General features: G+C 33.7%; 1 long non-coding RNA gene across 3 annotated transcripts in view; it reads right to left on the bottom strand.

The window, feature by feature from the left end:
• The window catches only part of LOC137856167 (uncharacterized), an 82,076-nt gene extending 74,864 nt beyond the window's left edge, over positions 1–7,212 (bottom strand). Inside the window, exon 1 of one of the 3 annotated variants that reach the window (XR_011096248.1) lies at positions 7,004–7,212. This is a non-coding gene — a long non-coding RNA (uncharacterized lncRNA). The remainder of the gene's footprint in view (positions 1–7,003) is intronic. The other 2 variants (XR_011096247.1, XR_011096245.1) reach the window with 2 other exon arrangements.
• Positions 7,213–20,112: the final 12,900 nt, after the last annotated feature.

Genomic DNA, 20,112 nt, shown 5'->3' with positions numbered 1-20,112 from the left:
TTACATATGACTTATACTGAAATTTTAGTCAATTTTTTTCTTCTTCTTCAGGACAGTTTTTTTATTGTAAAGAAGTAATCACCTCAAAGACAGTGCTTGAACAGAAAGCTTCCAATAGGTTGTGTAGCACTCTACACAAGCCTATTAAATGGCTGAGTTATATCAGTGAGTGGTGAGGCTGAAAAGGAGAAAAAAAAAAAAAAAGAAAGGATAGTTTCCTTTAACCTTAGATGAGATGTTATGAAAAAATAATCAGGCTGGAACCTATTTGAACTTCTCTGTCTAAATCAATACAGGAGTAGTCTGTCTTTGCTGTGATAAGACCAGATGATTCTGACTTTCTATTGGGCACAAGGCAGAAGTCACAGGTTGAAGTGTAATCAAAAATTATCTTCTAGCTTTTTTTTTTCCCCTCCTAGAGATGAAGCATCAATCGATGGTCTCAGAGCCTCAGATTATCTATCAGACAGAGAAAAGCTGTCTCAAGCAGCAAGGACCTCTAATCAAATATTGACAGATGAGATGTTCTAGGTGATAAAAATAGATTTAAAATCCAAAGTGACATTTTTTGATGAGAATCATAGCCTAACTGTTAAAGTCATAATATAAGATAAATGATACAGTCTAAGCCTTCCAATCAATTTATTACCTTTCCTAAATATAATGAATATAAGTTTCCTATTTAAGCCAAGGTCAAACCCACACAAATTAACCTAAATAGCTTCATATTTTCCTCTAGATTGATAAAAAGACATCTGCTCATGACGTAAACCAATTCTAGTTGACTTGAAAAAGTTACAGTTTTGAAATATATGTACAGGAAATAGTAAATACTGGTAGAAATTGCCATATGCTACACCATTTTACTAGCATACCAGTAGTTTACTAGCAACCATAGAAACAGTATAGCAGTTACGAACTCTTAAATTTAAAGAGATTCCTATGAGAATACTGATCAACTTCAAACCTCAGTCAAAACTTCACTTAAATTAATGTGTTAAATTGCAGCGTCCAAAGGTATATGTTAACTAGCAAAAAAACAACAACTAAAAACAAACAAACAAAAACCCTCCACCACCTAACCACTAAAAATGTCAATAAAAATGAAAAAAACCTTCTATTCAGAATTAAGTAGCTTTAACATAAAAACACCTTGAAATGAAGAGTAATTCATGAGTTATACCGTAAGTCTGTTAACAGACTATAGACAGAGTAAAAAACGGAGAAGCATGTCTTCAAACAGACCTTCCTTCTCCTGTTACCTGTATAACTTCTGTGTTGAATCAAAATGGTTTAAATTAATCTAATCTAATCTAACATAATACAATAATTGCATTTTGGGGTGCATAGTCACTAGCTAATACAGGTGCATAGTTTTGACCTACTGGTCAAAAGGGGTGGTTCTCCCATTATATGTAGCATTGGTGCAGCCTCACCTTACAGATTTTGTACAGTTCTGGGTTCCCCAACTTAAAATGATGTTAAGGTCTTTGAATGTATCCAGGGGAGGGACATAAGCTGGCAAAATGCCTGGAAAGCATGAAGACAGTCTGAGGACACTTGAGTTGTCTGGTTTGGAGAAAAGGAGACTGAGATGTGACCTCGTTGCTCCCTACAACTTCCTGAGGAAGGAATGCAGGGAGGGAGCTGGTGAACTGAGAACCAATGACAGGATGCAGGGGAATGGCACAAAGCTGTGCCAGGAAAGGTTCAGACTGGACCGCGTCCAGCCTGAAAAAAAATTTCTGTTCCGTGAAGGTGGTCAAACACTGGAACAGATTTCCTGGAGAGGTGGTTGATGCCCCATTCTCGTCTGTGTTAAGAAATGTTTGGATAATGCCCTCAATAACATGCTTTAACTTTTGGTTTGACAGAATAAGCTTGACCTTTTCAAGACTGTGTTTTGGTACAAACATTGTGCAAGCAATTAACACATTTGCATTTCCATGCAATTATTATATAGTTAAATTAGTAGATAGTTAAAATCAAATATATGTACTTAATATATATGCATAAAATATAACTTGAAAATGAGGTCACAACTATACGAAGTAATTTAAATGAAAAGTTATTTCATTTTTAAAGTACAATCAAAAAAAAAGAACAATGACAACCATGAGAGCTAAACTGAAAATAATAATTATCCTCTTACAGGACACTACGAAAGTATCAGCATTGAATATCCATTAGAATTTGCCTTTCTGGACTCCTTACAACCTCCAAAGAAAACCTTATCAAGAATAAGAAAGCTTTCTAACACCAACACAGAAGATGATTCTCTATATTTTGACTATCATTCTTCACAAAGAAATTCCTTTTAAAAGAAGTCTTAAAATAATTCTGTCAAGGCATGACTTGCAATTTAGTGCATATCCAAAATCTAACTAAGCAATTTGGCCTGTGATGTCTCCCTGGCAATACTCATCAAGATTTTATCTGCTATGCCTGTTTACAGACTTTCTTGTATCAAGGCCCTCATGCTCCTTAGAAGCAAAAAATGCCAATGAATGCAATCTCACAGCATCCATTTTGCTGAAAAAAATAATGACATCAAGTTTACAGATAGAGAATTTCATGAGTTCATTAAAGTCAAATCAAGGTCATATAAGGAAGTCAGCTGTTGAACTGCCACTGAATTCAAGATTAATTTCAAGCTACAATAAAGTTCACGTTAAATTGAGAGTAGACAAATTTTGCTTCAGTCTCTCAACACTTCGAGTATTGTTTGCCAACTAGCTTCATAAAATATATTCAGTGCTCAAATTAAGAAATGAGCCAGTTACTGTAGAGAACGTAAGAGAAAAAACTAGCAACATGAGGGTTAAACTAAACCACTCTGAATCTAATCAGAGCAATTCCACAGTGTGGTTGCTCTGACAACAGCATCCATTGCACAGAGACTTATTTCATGACATTTCATCTACTTCACACCCAGGCTTATTATGTGATTTTTCCACTATGTAAACTGGTTTATGTTTTTAACATTTCTGAGCCCATTAAGCTATGCCTTTTCTCAAACTTTTTCATTCAACGTAGAAAAGCACTGATTTTCACACTTCAGTTATGCGTACAGTACATCATGTGGGTATGCAAAGGTATTTCTGTAAATCTCTTTTGTTCCTAGCTAGCATACAACCAATAAGGAAATATTTCAGTGGAAGTAATTTTTTTTTTTTTTTAATTTTACTTAAAATAAGCACTGTAAGCCTGCACTAGGATGAACTTTAGACAAGTGAAAATTTATTTCCTAATTTATGTATTCCAATAAAGATTCTGCTAAGCATCTATAGGTTATCTCCTCTTCAAACTCTTTTCCAGAAGTTTGGTTGTATGCAAAAACTTAATATCAGCGACGATGATAATTTCCATATTCCTTCAAGCTTTTTTTATTTGGACCAATTATCTCCAAAGTTTTTGTTAATCAGTTGGTATCTGTTCTGGCTCTGTCTACAAAGCAATGAATTGTCAAAAACCAACTGATTACCATTACCTGATCTTAGTGCTATTATCCCATGATTCCAATTTTGATAGTTATCAGTTAACACGCTACATTTACAGTTTAAAATACATTATTCATAAAACAAGGCATCAACTAAGCAGGAACATGATTTATCTTCATCTGAAGATATAAATATTTTTTTCCATATTCAAATTCTAAAGACATTTCCATCACCTACTTCATACCCTATGCAAAATTAGTTTTTATTAGGAGACACTAGCAATCATTTTTCTCCATTATTTTGCATTTCTTCCCAAACTACACATTACCTGTTTATTAGCAGTACACATTTACTGAGGCTTTCATCTTCAGGTAAATTTCAACTATGAATTCCTCTGTATTGTAGGAATAGTCCATACACTGAGCAAAACTCAGATTTTATTTATAGAAATTTCATTAAGTTTTTAAATGATAAACAGTTCTAAACGCTACTTAGCAATAAACCCACACTGGCTGGTTTATTTAGTCCCCCAGCAGTGTTCTTTTCATTATCTTCCAGCCTCACCTTTTTACAGGACCATGTGGACCAATAAGCTTCAATGTTACATAATGCTGATCTGCAAGGTACACTTTGGGTGCTCACTGCACAGTTACTACAGGTGACTGACTAAATTTGACATCTGCACTAAGACTGGGTGACTATCCATGGCTTATTGACATTGTCCAAATCCTCACCAGTAGGTTTCAGCTGCAAGGCAGCACTTGGACAACTGCCTGTATTCCCATTAAATTAAGTGAGCAAACTGAAGCCCAGCTCTTTTGTGTGGATAACTTGGTTAGGATGAGTTATAACTCAAGTAAAGAGTCCACGTAATTGTACAGCAAAAACATGCCACTGAATATCAGTATCAGTTTGAAAGCTAACACTGATTTTTTCTTACTGCAGCTACCAGAACAGAAGCCGTTTTTACTCAGATACCTACATATAGTAGATTTTTCTGTCTTCTGAAAACCAACGATAACAAAAACAACCTGTTCTTAAATTTGTGTCTTAACTTTCAATCAAGGATATGATCAGTTTATGGGTTTATTTAAATTGACATAGAAAAACAGTGGAAAAGACTGCAAGGACATTTACTTAACTAAAAGTAAGGCTTACTTTATGAACCAGACTGCAATTCAGTTTAAGCCAATTCAGAAAAACTCGAATTTGTGTTATTTCCTATATGTAGAAAAGGCTCTGGATGCCTTTTCCATCTCTATGCTTGTGAAAAGCTCTTTACTCTGAGAATGACACATTACCTGAAACAGCTCTTGGTCATAACGGCTCAAGAACTTTTAAGTAGAACACTCCATTAACCATTACAAAAAGCTTTGTAAGGGAAGAAATAATGATGCCATATGACTGGTGACCAGGCCCCTCAAGAAGGCTTGAAAATAATAATCTATTTATTCTCATTGGACAACAGAAGTACTTAGGATATATTTTTTGCTTCACCTTAGTAGAGAAATCATTTGTAGGCAACAGGAAACATCTGAATGGTCACACAGGCGTGTTTTAAACTTTCACAGGTTAATACAGCACTTGTTTTACATTTTTTCCTGGTGTAAGCAAAGCTATATAATAGTGCTACACCTCCATTAACAACAGTAACAACAGAAATTCTTCATCTGTACACTACCAACCAAATTATTTTACTGTGACTTGCTTAGGATTTTTTAAGAATTATGTCAAGATGACAGCAGTCAAAAGTAAGTCTAACACAGGCAATAACAAAATGAAACTTTCCCAAAGCTTTCTAACATTCGGAAATGCCATTCTTACAAACAAAACGTGCCAAAACACCAGGGTATCCAGAGCTCTGATTGACTTACAATGATTTGTTGTAAGCAGTAAGTCTGCATCCCCAACAGTCACTGGGGCAAGGCTATGCTTGAGGCCTGTGCACATACATATTGGATTTAGTGGAGCAGCAGCTCATGCTGCTGAAAACAGGTTGGGGTGCTTAACTTGTTTTTCTCTACAGAATTTTTGGATTTCATTTGTTTCTGGCAATAATGGAATGCAATAAAAGAGAAGAAGGTGAATGAAGAGAAACGGAGCTATGTAAAGCAGGAAAATCTGGAGCTAGGTCAACAAAAATATCATCCTCTGATGATACAGATAGTTTATTTTTATATTTTACAGCTACTTACCTCTTCACCTGCTCTCAAAAATGTTTTGTTTGATGTCAGTAAGATTAAAGATAGCTGTGGACATGTCTGCAAAATATACTGGGCAGTATATGCCAGTGTCTCCCTTAGAATCTCTTTCCTCCTGAAACCACTGTAGTACTTAAACTGTACTAACAACATGAACTTATTTGTGATAGTTATTGTGCATAGTTATACAGCTCCAGCATATTTTTAGGGCAACTAATATGTTCTCACTAGTTTTTGGTGAAAAGAAAAACAAACAAACAAACAAATACTAGTAAATGTAAAACCATAGTGTACACGAGAATGGATATTACTAGCACTGCATCCAATTGCTGCAGAACATGCAAACAGTCCTGAGTTACTGTTGTGGAGCATTCATTAGGATCAGAAAGAGGGAAGCAAAGATGGGTTTTTCAGCAGCTGAAGAGAGGCTGAAGGGCAGCTGCAGAGATGGGAACATGTGTGATCCTTCATGCAGAGACTGGGGGTTCTGCAGCTGCTTAATTCCCTATGGAACTTTCCTTTTCTCATGAATATTCCTTTATTCACAGTATCTCCTCCAAAGGGGTTGGCAATGACACATCACAGGATCCTGTCTAGTACTCTTCAGGGTCTAACTTGCTATTGCTTTTCAAGTCAACTAAAGCTCTGAAATGATTGCTTATTGCTAGGAAACATTTTGATTGCTCTCCTGTCTTCTTTAGGCTATTCAAATGAAGGCAGCAGCTGCATTTTGCCATTCACAGTCATTTATGCCTTTAGGCTCATGTTTCCTGTCAAAAGCTCGAACTAGTGATTGTATATGATTTTTGTTCTTTAATCGTACATCACTGTGATGTTTTCATAGCATTTTCCATCTCGTAATGACTTTATTGATCCATTCCTCAGTCCTTCATCTTTCCATGCATCTTAGTACATTGTAAAAAACCTCAACTGATCAGCTTATACCTTAAGCTGCACATAAATATATATTATAGGGCTACACAATAATTACTCAATATCAACAGGCTTAGTATGCAAGGGCCCAAGACAGAGACAGTTATACTTAATATAGGAAATAATCACAGCTAAAAAAGAAACTAAAGGAACTAAGCTAAAAAAGGCTGCTGCTTTCTGTTTGGTCTGTTTCTCATCACAGAATCAAAATGTAAAGTAAAGATAAAAGAAAAAACAAAAACAAAAACATATGACCACAATAGCAAAGAGGAAAAAAAATGGAAAATAAAATCATTGTCTTAATAAGAAAAATCTGTGGTTATTCTAGACTTAACATTTATTTTTCTCAAAACATTGACAATTAAGGACTTAGCTTTTCTGTTCTAGACATTCTCATGAAGATAAACTGCAATATCCAAATATACTTACTTAACTCCGATACACTGTCTTCATTTTCTCCAATGGTTTTCCAAAGAATCAAAATATTTCTGTTGAAATGAAAGCTGCTTCTTCTGTCACATCAATGCTTTCAGTTTCTATCACATTCCACTGTTGCACAGCCCACAACGCTGGATTTCTAATATTGCTAATATCACTTCCATAGCAACACACTAAGATATCATAAACTTGGCATTATGGTTTTATTCCTAGACTAGGTCTAAGGAGGAGCTGATTTCAAAAGCAACTCTTATTAAAAGATGGATACACATAATATCCAAAAGTAATTACTAGTGGGTTACAGATAATGGCTTTCGGAGTACCGTAAATCAGTCTCACAAAAAAAAAAAAAAAAAGGTTGTACCTCTTCAAAGATAACCAAAAACAAAGAACTTTTTTTTGTTAATGGTGTTTAAAATACGCTTCTCCCCAGCCATCCTTAAACTGAGTAGCATATATCAGAGGTGTTCATTTTCTAAGAAGAATAGCATTTCTTGTCTTATTCACACACTGAATTCAGTCCAATACTCATTGGAATCAATGCAGTGTAAAATGATGGCAAAATTTGAGGTGTAAATATTAAGACTCTACAAACAACTGAATAAATGAATGAGAAGGAATTCAACTTCCAAAACTTGCAAGATACCTTAATTTTATCAATAAATCTTTTTGCTTTTAAGCTCAAAACATAATGTATTAAGTAGAACACATATCATTTTGGTCAGCATTTTGGCATATTTTATGATATATAATAACTTGAGGCAAATGTACTCCACTTGTTACTTCCTGGCTGGAATCCTAAATAGTATTGTAAAAGGGGAATAATGCAAGCAACCATATACAGACTTTGCAAATGGCTGAATATCTCAGAAATAAATGTTATTTTAAGAGCAACTTAATCTACAGTGTGCTGTATGCTTTTCATTGACAGCTGTTTGTAGAGGAAAATACAGAGGAAAATAATCAGAGGAAAATACTTGTATTCTATTGGTTTCAAAACAAGCTTTTACTGGGGTTAGTCAGGAAAAGGGAATGTCCAGATCTGGTTATGATTTAATGTATAGAAAAGGAAGACAACTGTCAATATGTAAGGCATTCAAGAAGGTTCCTCCTTCTTCTCTAGATTAAAAGGGAAGGTTTTTCAGGGATGAATTCAAAGTCAAAAAGCAGGAAAAAAAAAAAAAAAAAAAAAAAGGAATGAGCAGCTGCACAGAATACTTCAGGTTCTGTACTAGTACCTTTTTTTTTTTTTTTTTTAAATATATTCACTGTTGGCGGGGAAAATGAAGAACGAAGTTTCATGATACAAGGTTAATTCAGGATAGTGAGGATAGGAGCCAACTGTGAGTAATTTCAGTGGGAAGAAAAAAAAAAAAAGACTGAAAAATTGTACCATAAAATGGCAGATGAAATTAGATGTAGGAAGATAGATATAGAGTGATGCATATAGAAAAAAGAATCTGAATTTCACAGGAAAAACAATGGACTCTATGCTTTCTCAGGAGTGGTGTCTTAAGGTTTTCATTACATCAGCTCAAAGCTCTGTAACAATGAAAAAATGAACCAAATGCAAGGAACAATAAGGAACAGAGCAAATAGAAAACATTGTTATGCTGTCATGGAAATGCATGATGCATAGGTGTCTTGACTATTGCATGCACTGATTACAACTCAGAAACGATATAGAAGAATTGGGAAAAGCACAGAGAAAAGCAACGGATGTGACTTAAGAGTGGAATTCTTCAGTCTGGGAAAGACAGTTATGGTGAAAATAAGATGTGTGTCGATATATTATAAAAAACAAATAAGAGACAAACAAGAATCCAGTCTTTTCCAAGTATGGATTATCAAAGTAAACAAATTCATACAGGAAAATAAAAAACTTTTTTCTTTGCTTTTGGCACACTTCTCATCTCTGCCTGAGGTAGAATGCTTGGCTAGAGAGTCTCACTTGGGCTGACCTCCTATAGCCACTCTGGTTGTTACAATCTGTTTTTCCCTCCAGCATACATCACTTGTCTTCTGTCAAAGAGGATGGACTGGAACTGTTTTGAATATTTCTGAGAGAACAGAGATCTCCTGACCTGGCCATACAACCTTACCTGCACAGGCTAGATAGGTCATTCTCATGCCTCAGCATACCATGAACTAGATCATCATCTGCTACTCGTAATTAAGTATTTTAAGATATACATAATCAGGATGCTCACCTGTTTACCCACTTTCTTTTCAATTCTGTATTGTTACTTCTGGAATTTAAATAATTCTATGATTGTTTAACCAGACACACTGAGCAATTTGCGTGAAAGAGGGCAATTCACGCAAAAGCAGAAAGCACTCTGTGGAAAGGCCGAATGTCTTTCACAGACTACAACCCTCAATGGTCAAAACCACAATTAAATCTCATAATTTTATGAGATTTTTTTATGAGCTTTTAGAACATGCCTGACTGTCAGTAGCTCATGTGGCTGGCATTTCTAAAGGGATCTAATATATTTCAAGTGTCACTGGAGTTGTCTGGAGTCTTCCATGAAACTTCTAAATACAGTTTCTTCATACTTGCCCTGAACCCAGGTTTTTGAGAGAAGTCTGCCCCTCTACAGTGTGCTTAGTGGTATTTATGCCAAGCTCATGTATTCAGGAAGTGAACAGGCCAGTGGCCAGCAGCCTGCACTACTTCTATGCCAAGCAACGCCAAACAAATATTGAACTGGAGAAATGACTGCATGTTGCTTTGCTTCAGTCAGTTTCACAGCTCTTTTCCTGCTTAAGATGTCAAATACTGGCTCTATTTTGGATCTCTTCCTTAAAGATATTTTGAGCAGTTTTGTGGACAAAAAAGTTTGCTATTGCAGATAAAAATATGGTTTGGGTATATTGATGTGAGAAATTTTGAGAACAAAGTGATTTGCTCTAGAGATTATTTATTTATTTATTTGGCATGACATGTACCTTAAAATGTACAAAACCAGGTCTCTCCTTCCTGAATTTTGCCAAATTCTATTAGCTGTTGTCTCTTGCTCTCTGCTTAAAATTAGCTATTACAGTTAGCTATTAACAGGCACAATCCCACACAATTATTTTATATTATCACTAAAAACATTCCTTTCTGACCAGAGGAAAAAAAAAGTCTTTTAATATAATCCATAAAGTAAGCAATAAACAGATTTTTTTTGAACTTCCTTAAACTCATCTGTATTCTCCAAGAGACATTTATCCAGCATAACATGACAGTTTTTTTTTTCCCTTAATCTTTACTTTTTCGAATCTACAATAAGCAAATGACAAAAATCCCTGTTTCCTGTACAACTTGCATTATTTCATCCAAAATGACACCCCTTTGCTTAAGAGTTGAAAAGTCCACTTTTAACTATCTTGGTATTTGTTACTGAAATCAGGATACTGTTGTAAAAGCTGATGGATTTGAAGCTTTCTTGCTTTTTCCTGAAGAGGTTATTTTCCCTTCAGAGACCTCAACATCTGTTTCCTCTTAGTAACAAATATCATTCCTCATAGATGCAAGCAGTCAAGTAGGAGAATTTTTAACTTGTTATGGGCCTGAAATTGGTGTTAGTGCACTCTTGCTCATAAAAATCAACCCTGCACACTTCAGAAGCCCACAAGGTCTGTAGGCAGTGCAACTTTCCCTTATAGATCTCAAAAGCAGACTGAAGGAACTGCACACTATGTATCTTGTCCAGGATCAGTACTACGATCAGGAGAAACATTGGCACTCTAAAAATCTGTGGTCCATAAATGCTGATGGAAGAAGTTCAAAAAATGCATGGAGAAGAACTGAAGACTGAATGAGTCTTTTTTTTTTTTTTTGCTCTTTTTTCCCCCTGAAAAAAATTAATATATGAATTTGTCCTGACATATAGAATACCTACAATTCCATCTTTTTGGTAAGCTGCATGGTTCAGAACATTCACCTTAACCACCTTTTGTCTATTTACATAATTTTATTGTAATATTACTCCTAATAATTTATTACTGATAAATCACTGCTTGTGATTTATCAGAAAATCACTGTCTCATCACGAGACACCTAGGAGTTTTTAATGATACTGTACAAGAAAAACATTAGACTGTGAGATACTTGTAGTAACAGAAGACATTGAAAAGCAATGAGAAGACAGGTGAGTAACTAGGAAAAAAAAAAAAATCCCACAAAATGAAGAATACCTTGGCAGAAGCTTATTTAAAAACCAGAAGCAGAAGTTTTAAAAATAGACCCAAACCAGATGAATGAACTAAATATTTCAACTCCTGCAATTTGTATTTGTTTCAAATATTTTGACATAGTTTTCAGTTCAGAACGATTTTTCTCTTTTCTTATGATAATGGAAATTGTAATGAAATACTTTATCTAACATAGTAAGAAGGTTCATCTTGTCTGTCTGGCTTTTGATAAATAGCACAAGAACAGACTGGAAAAAATTGAAATAACTAGCAGATAAATTCTGTTATAGCTGGAACCCTTTATGAATCTTGGAACTAGAAGCTCTTATTAATACAGTTGTCAAAAGATCAGGTCATTGAAAAACTTTCTCCAGTTTTCTTTTGCCCAGAACAGCCATTTTTCAATATCTCATAAGATTTTTTTGGCATGGTAACATAGCCCATAAACCCAAATTCCAAGCCCCAGTTCGAATGACATTTTCTAAGTCAAGCACAGACTCCACTACTGAGGAGAAACTTCTTAAGATAAACCTAAACTTAAAAGTTACTTTATTCCTCATATTGGGCTATAAAAGACACCTCTTGCCATGTAGAAAATAATTGTCTTTCAGATGTGTCTATCACCATCATTCATTAAAATATTTCTGCATATTGCTGACATAGTAATCCTTAGTAAGGATTACTTAGTGATCCTTACTAAGGATCCTTAGCGATATGTTTTAACAATAGCATCTCTCACATTCTTGTGTGTGATGTGCATACCTTAAATTGTCCGCAGTCTTGTTTTTTTTCCTGAGGTTTCAATTTTTACAAATATATTTTCTCTACGAAGCACATTTTATGTGCTGCTTAATTAGTACAAAATCTACAACGATGGAAATGTAACTAAGCCTGTTTGGCTTATTTTGGCTATAGAAAATATATGTGTTGATGAATGCAAAAAAGCAAGGAATGAAAAAGATAAAAAAGGAAACAGCCTCCTTACTTCAGGACTACTCTTTTTTTTTTTTTTTTTTTTTTTTTACTTCTTTTAAGAAGGTCCCGTTTCCAATGCAGATCCGCTGTGTGCTGGATCTGCATTTGGAGAGAAATGATATTGTTGTAAAATGACAGCAAAAAGCAACTGTGAACACATACCATGGAAGAAAGATTTGCACTCATGCTACCATTCTCCAAGCCTGACAGAACTGTCCCTGCAATACCTGGAAACATGAATGGCTCATTTTCCAGATATGACTAAGCAAGTGAAATTCAAATTATTGGCCTTATTTTTTTTAAATATTTAATATTGACATCTGCACACTTAGTCAGAAATGGAATATTAAATGCAGTATATATGTATTCCTCGTAATTAAGGCAAGTCATAAGTACAAAGTAACTGTCCCTACACTACTACGTATTAGGTAAAATGGTGTAATCTGAACCTGATTCTGGTGGGGTTTTCAAAATCATGTTGCAGTGATCTGTGTTATCTCTACCTTCATTACTGACCTGCATGAGACATGCCCAGAGTAGAAAAACTGTAAATTCTATCATTTATCAGAAAAAGTAACAGAGAAGTCTTTGTAATGCAGGTGTTCTCTTACTAAACCCAGATATGCATATACAGAAAAGTTTATTTTTGATACATACTCTATTTTTAGTTCCAAAAATGCACAGCTTGTTCAATTTTCATTAAAAAAATAATATATATATATATGTATATATCTTATTTTGTCCACATAAACTAAGCCCAAGTTACACAGGTAAACTTTTTTTGTAAAAGAACTTGCAACACATTTTTTGGAAGAACAACTGGAAAAGGAAAAAAATACGCAAAACAAAACAAAACAAAAAAACAAAACACCAAGAACACTACAACACTAACAGGATGAAAATAAAAGTAGCTAAATTAAATTGCTGAGATTATATTAATAAATAACATAAGCACTGAGGACATAGTAAAAAATGCTGTTATTAAGATAAAAATAATACCCACTGCTCTTCTCAAGTAATTTTCTAAGTTTTTAATATACCTACACAAATGAAAGAAAGAAACTTAAAATTAAGTGCTATATATGATATATGGCACATGACTGGATATGTATCTTTGACATAATAATATTAATACCTTTGCTTTCAGCTTCTTTCATTTATCTCCCTGATGAAAAATTCTGGATGCTATAATTTGCAATCTGTCAGGAAGATTTGTAGACTAAACTAGATTTGTGGAAGTTGCCTGTCTTTTGCCTGTTTAGCATAAAAAAATTAGTCTAGTGAGAAAACCTGTGGCTACTTTACAATTAGTCATAGCTGGTTGTCTTCTGAACTCTCTGGACACAGACAAGTTTATATTTATCTATATTTGTACTATGTTCATAATTATATTTATCATCATAGAATCATAATAGAACGGCTCAGTTTGGAAGGGACCTTAAAGACCATCCAGTTTCAAGCCCCTTCTGTGGGCAGGGATGCCGCTCACAGGGCCTCAGGGCCTCATCCAGCCTGGTTTTGAACAATTCCAGGGATGGGGCATCCACAGCTTCTCTGGGCAACCTGTTCCAGTGCCTCACTATGCTCTGAGAGAAGAATTTTCTCCTAAGCTCTAATTTAAATATCCCGTCTTTTAGTTTAAAACCATTCTGCCTTGTCCTGTCATTATCTGACTGAGGAAAAAGTTGTTCTGCACCTTTTTTAGAAGTATGCCTTAAGTATTGAAAACCTGCAATAAGGTCACCCTGCAGAATTCTTTTCTTTAGGCTGAACAGCCCCAGTTCTATGATTTTTTCTTCACAGGAGAAAGGCTTCATATTAAATATAACTAATTGAAACAGCAATGACATAACTGGCTCTGAAATGTTTACTATGTTTACTAGTGTGTGCTCCCCTCCCCCCAATAGCTATGATATACTTAATTCTTTATGCTTTTGAAGTCCTTGACCCATAGAGAAACTCCAGAATTTATTGGAAGAAGAGAATTACCTCCTGCCTACATGATGTAGCATGCTTTTGTGTAAAAACTCATAATTTGGGTTTAACTTGTGTGTACTTCTCATCATTAAGAACAGAAATGACAATGAGAAAAGTAGAAAGAACAAGAAGAGTTAGAAATTGCTAACACCAATACACAAAAGCTTTGATTAACTCATTTTCATGTGTCATTGAATTGGTTCACTGAGAAAACTGCAATGCTAAGATATTAAATAAGTGGCTATACTCAAAATACTTTTCATGAGGGCAGAAACAATTTGCAGTGAACAGCAGAACACAGTCTCATACAATAATTTTTAAATCAGTTTGGCAAGATAAATATGTTCACAACATCAATACCAGATAACCATCAGGCTGTTGGTAGCTTTACATAAAAAAATAAAATTAAATTAAAAATAGTAAAAGGAGGGACTCTGAATACATTACAAAGTACAATACCATCTCTGCATGGCTATGATTCAACTCAGTAAATGCCATATTATATTATATTTAGAAATGGCAATATTTATCATCAGATAAGTGAATCTAAAAAGTTAATATAACCAATGTTTCCTACTGAGAGTTTCAGTAATATGTGCATGACTATGTAGTTAGTATCTATTAAAAATAGAAAGATTGTATATGAAGCAGAGAAAACCTTTTCCAGCAGAATGTTCCCTGTCACAGAATAAATAAATAAAGGAACTGGTAAAAAGAAACCTGTAAATTAACTCTAAAACTTCAAAGCAAAACTTTTAGGTTTGTATAATAAAACAAAATTACTAACGATTATATTACTATTAATCTGAATCTAAACCAAAATTTGTTATACAACTTCTTAAACAAACAAAAGTTTCAAGAAGCTGAAGTGTTCAATTCTGAACCAAAATTTCAGCCCAAAATACCACGTATTCTAGAGAAAACAAAGCTGTAAGTATGGGCATATTTGTTTTTTTTAAAGTTCTTCATGTTTTTCAGTGAGTGAGTGTGAAATACAAAGATCAGAAATACAGAAACACTTCTGCTTTCTTCATGACAAGTTAATTATTCATGAGCTTGAAAACTCTGATCAATAATACGGAATCTTAACTGGTCTATTCTAAATATAGTAATTACAAATTTGATCTCTCTCAACTACGGTGGATACTGATACTCTTTGGCTATTGGATATTTTTCCAAAATAAATAAATTAAGCTTAAAAAAAGCTTTGATTTTACTCCACTAAGATAATTATTGTTCAAATGGATATGATTCAACTTAATCATCATGGGAATTCTCAGGCAGTTTTCCTAGCTATTTCTCTGTCACCTATGTAATTTCTCTAGAACTAGAGAAGACCTGGCTCCGTTTTATTCTTGAATGACATGTCATCAGTGTTACTTGCATGGTCCTGATTTAATAAGTGGGGTCACATCAAGTACATTATATCCCCCAGGCAGCAAAAATTTAACAGCTCCATAAATGTGTCAAGATGACAAAAACCTCATAAAGTTGATATAAATTTAATATGAATGACCACTATTCTAGATTCCTGCAGGTATCAGTAAAATTGCTTTTTTTTTTATCTTTTTTTAAAATTATTATTTATTTATTAACAGCTTCCTGAGTAACCACATAGAAGTATACTTAAATTATAGTACAGTGCATTCCAATTTATTTTAGAAAGCATTTTAAATAAATTGATATCCACATCCTGTAAAACATGCTCTTGGCAGCCTTCTTTGTTTTGTTCAGTAACTGAGGTACAGATTTAAAATAAATAATCAGAGCTATTTTTGCATAGCATCTGGGTAAAAATAAAATAAATAAAATAAAATAAAATAAAATAAAATAAAATAAAATAAAATAAAATAAATCTCTAGTGATGGAAAACCGAAAATTAAAAAAAAAAAAAAGTTGTATTTCATAGATCCAGTATTAACTATTCAACCCCTATCCATCCCATCTATCCCACAAAATTTAAAAATAAACAAACAAAAAAACACACCAAACCCTTAAACCCTTAAAATAGAAGGGGTACTGCAGAAGAACACTCATAAAAACAGAAGTCAGAGTTGAATTCAAGAGAAAACGCTTAATAATTGTATTACACAAGAGTATAAATTAATAAAAGAGAGCGGCAGTAACAGGAAACATCTTCAATATTCATAAACCACAAAAATCAAACCATAATATCAAGTCTCTATTATATTTCACAAATCAGCTATTGTGTTAATGGTGCTTCTACTCCTTTCAAAGTCCTCAGGTTCACAAAAAATATTTAAGTGACAAAGACGCAAAGTTGGTTACATTCTACATTACTGTTAAGTTCTTGTCATTAATTTTATGGATTACTAGTAAACAGGAAACTGGATGGCTTGAAAACACTATAGAAAATTAGGTGTTCAAATAAAAACCCAAGACCATTCTTGTTAAATGCATGAGATAACATGATATGTTACACAGCACTTTCATCTATCCTCCCAAAAAGAGGTCTCCATACATGTGAAGAAACCTTGACTTCACGAATCAAGGACCTAGACTCCCATAGATGTCCATGGATTTTTTCCACTGAATGCAAAGTAATTAGTATTTAAACCAATCTGAGCTTTTCTTTTTTTTTTTTTTTTTAGAGAGAGAGGAAAGAGAAAGAGCTTCTGATCAGAGAGTACAATAATGGAACTACACGATCAGAAAAATTATAATACTGATAGTTTGATGGATCAATGAAAAGAATCATATTAAATGAATTACCTAATCCTGTCTACTAATACTTATTTTGTACCAAAATATTCATTATTTGAGAGTTAACTTATCCTACAGCAGCAATAAAACACCAAGAATTGCAGATTCAATAGTAATGGACACAATCCAAATCAAGTTTAAATGTAAAACTCCATTTTAAAGGATAGGAAACATTTTTCTTGATGTATTTAAGCATGTGGCTATGATTTTTGAATCTAATAATACTCATTTTTTGTTAACTATATACTGCAGGTAGCTAATCAATCAGCCTGTCAAGTAACCGGTACCCCTTTCCATTTAAGTTGGCAAAACAAATACCTGTAAATGGCTCATGTTCAAATCATGCAACTGTTGGGTTAGTCATTCAGGTGCCTTCAGAATGTGTGGTACTGCGTTCTATCCTACTCATGCTTTCTTCATTTTCCTAAACACAGCATCAAAGGACAGCACAAGAGGTACCATTTAAAAAAAATAATAAAAATCAACCTTGAATAGGAAAACTGAATCTGATATGAGTGTTCATCTGATAATTACAACCACTTACAAAATGCATATGTGCCTCTCAAGTCTTCAGAGAGCAATAGCCTACTTCAATCTAAAGAAACCAATTCAAGTCTGTTTCCACTGACCTACTTCAAAATCCTGAAGCTCAATACAATAATGCAGTCCTGCCAGCTAGGCTTTCCTAAGATATAAAATAGTTATTCTCAAAAGACACCTTAAAGATAATGAAGTAAGACTCTAAGAGGTACTTACAATACAGTTTCCTTACTCCTCACTCTAAACTTAAATGCAGAAATTTATAGAATTTGACCTATATAGCCAGTAGTCTCATATTGTCATAATATTTTCAGAAGTGCATGAAATTTCAAACCATTGGTATTAAAGCTAAGAATAAAAATGAGCAAACTACTTATTATTTAGACCGGATGTTTTGCTAAATAATTCTTAGTACACTGATTAAACCACTGAAAGTTGAAGAACTACTGCATCTCAGCAAGTGAAATTAAAGAAGACAAACAACTTTAAATAACAACAAGAAGAAAGCAATGTAAGATGCGAGTTTGGAGGCAATGAATAAAGAAGCATGTGAAAGACAGTTGAGTTACTTTAAACATTTGAGTTACAATTTTTCATAACAGTGTATTGGGCTATTTCACTAAGGAATTTTACCATTAAAAAAAAGACTTGAAAATGAAGGACACCAGCTTAGGAAGTTAAAAAAATACATACAGAACATTTAGAACATTTGAACAAATAAATGATGTGGATGGATTTTCATATTTTGTAAGAGGTTAAAAAAAAAAAAAAAAAAAAGGAATATAGCAGCTTAAATTCTTCGTGTATTGTATGAGCTAAGAAACTTTTTTAAAAATGAAAATTGAAAATCAGTTACTTGCACACATCAACTGACCAACAAGGATAGAAAAAGTGATGCAACATTGCTGAGATTTAAATAGGAACTTCAGTAAACATATATTCAGTTTCTAACAAATGTATTAATGAAACATGTTAACTTAGTTTGTACAGCCAAACCTGTCAAACTGCACATATCCCAGCTTTGTTCATACGCTTAAACTTAATTCTTAGGGTGCAACTACAGAACTCCCTTTCTGAGAAGTTACATCTTGTAACAAACACTTTTTTTTTTAATCATGTTCTCTTTTTTCTGAAATATTAAGTTTTGCAAGTCATGTTAATTTCTGGTAGTGAATTAAATTCCAATCACATTCAATTAAGAAGTTCAAGATTTAGCTGCTCTGTTAAACCTACCAGATGGCCCTCAGCACTTGGCCTGGAATGAGTTATAGCCCATGCTGCTTGTAGGCCAGCAGGAACTAGTAGAAAAAGGAGAAAGAGAACAATACTGTGCAGGGTAAGCACAAGCTAAAGTTACTGCAGCACTGATGGAAAGAGAAAGGACATGGAACTGTGAGAAGCCAGAACTCATTAGCCTTTGAACTCAGGGAGCAACTTTTCAGCTACTGAAGTTCCTAAGCTGCTATCCTAAACTAGGCAGGAAAATAGTTTTTGTTGTTGATTGTTTGTTTTTAAAAGAAAACTAAACTAAAGCTAGACAACATGTAAACATATAGAAGAGGGAAGCATTCATTTCATGTAAAAGGCATTCACCAGTAATATTAAGTCATGCAACAACTCACTTTACCTCAATGCTTAGAATCACTTTGCCTAAGACTCAAAGAAAGCTAATTCTAAATACCTTCCTTGCCATGAAAAAAACAAAACAAAACAAAAAATGTAACACTACATCAGAGAATCATTTCCAACATGAATGCAGTTTGAAATTCAGTAAAAAATGAGCAAACTTGCACAAGCTGATCTTCCCTTCCTGCAGGGATCAAAGTAACTACACTCTCCACTCTCTTGAGTTCACTTATTCCTGGTTTCTGTCACTGTAAGAGAGATGCAGATAATATTTGTAAAACGCACTGTGCATCTGATTCTTTTTTTTTCTCTTTTTTTTTTTTTTTTTAAAAAAAGAAAGTAATAGTAATAATGGTAATTATCGTAGATTACATTGGTAGTAAATGGCAATACTAACATCTTTCAAACAGATATACAACATGAAGGAAAACGATTACAAAAAAAATATCAGTGGGTTTACATTAAGATTTGCAGTCGGTAGAAGAAAAGAATTACCAATGGTTCTGTTCATATATTAAGTCATAAAATCACACTTTGACAGTACATAGTCAAATAGAAAGTTTTTTTTTGTGTGCGTGTGTCTTCAATCTATTTTCCTCTTTCCATGAATAACAGAGAAAAGTTCATACATTCTTCTATTGAGCCAATCTCAGCTATACCTCCTTTCATCTATAAATACATCAGTTAATTCACAGTAATCAATACAATTGATTACACTAATGTTAAATTGATGCAAACTGAGTAAAATGAATTCCATGCCTTTTACTAAGTGAAAAGCGCAGACATGGTAAGTTTCAAAAATACATTTGACTGTATTTGCAGAAATACAACTTGTGCACTAACAACATAATTTATTAAAACACAGTTTCTATAGTTATTTCAACACTGAAAAAATTGCACATATATTGTTTTTATTATTACATATGGTGGGACATTATTATTACAACTGGTGGGACACTTGCTATACTGCACAGCTATTGCAAATAGCTTTCTCTTTTAGTTAGTATTTTTCCCCTTTTGGTAGGTAACTAAATAATTATGTAACCCAAAGAGACTGACTAATATTTACTCTGTAG

Source organism: Anas acuta, chromosome 4, assembly GCF_963932015.1.
Source record: "Anas acuta chromosome 4, bAnaAcu1.1, whole genome shotgun sequence".
Taxonomy (NCBI): Eukaryota; Metazoa; Chordata; class Aves; order Anseriformes; family Anatidae; genus Anas; species Anas acuta.
The sequence above is the reverse complement of the archived record's forward strand: the minus strand, read 5'-3'. Positions and strand labels throughout refer to the sequence as shown.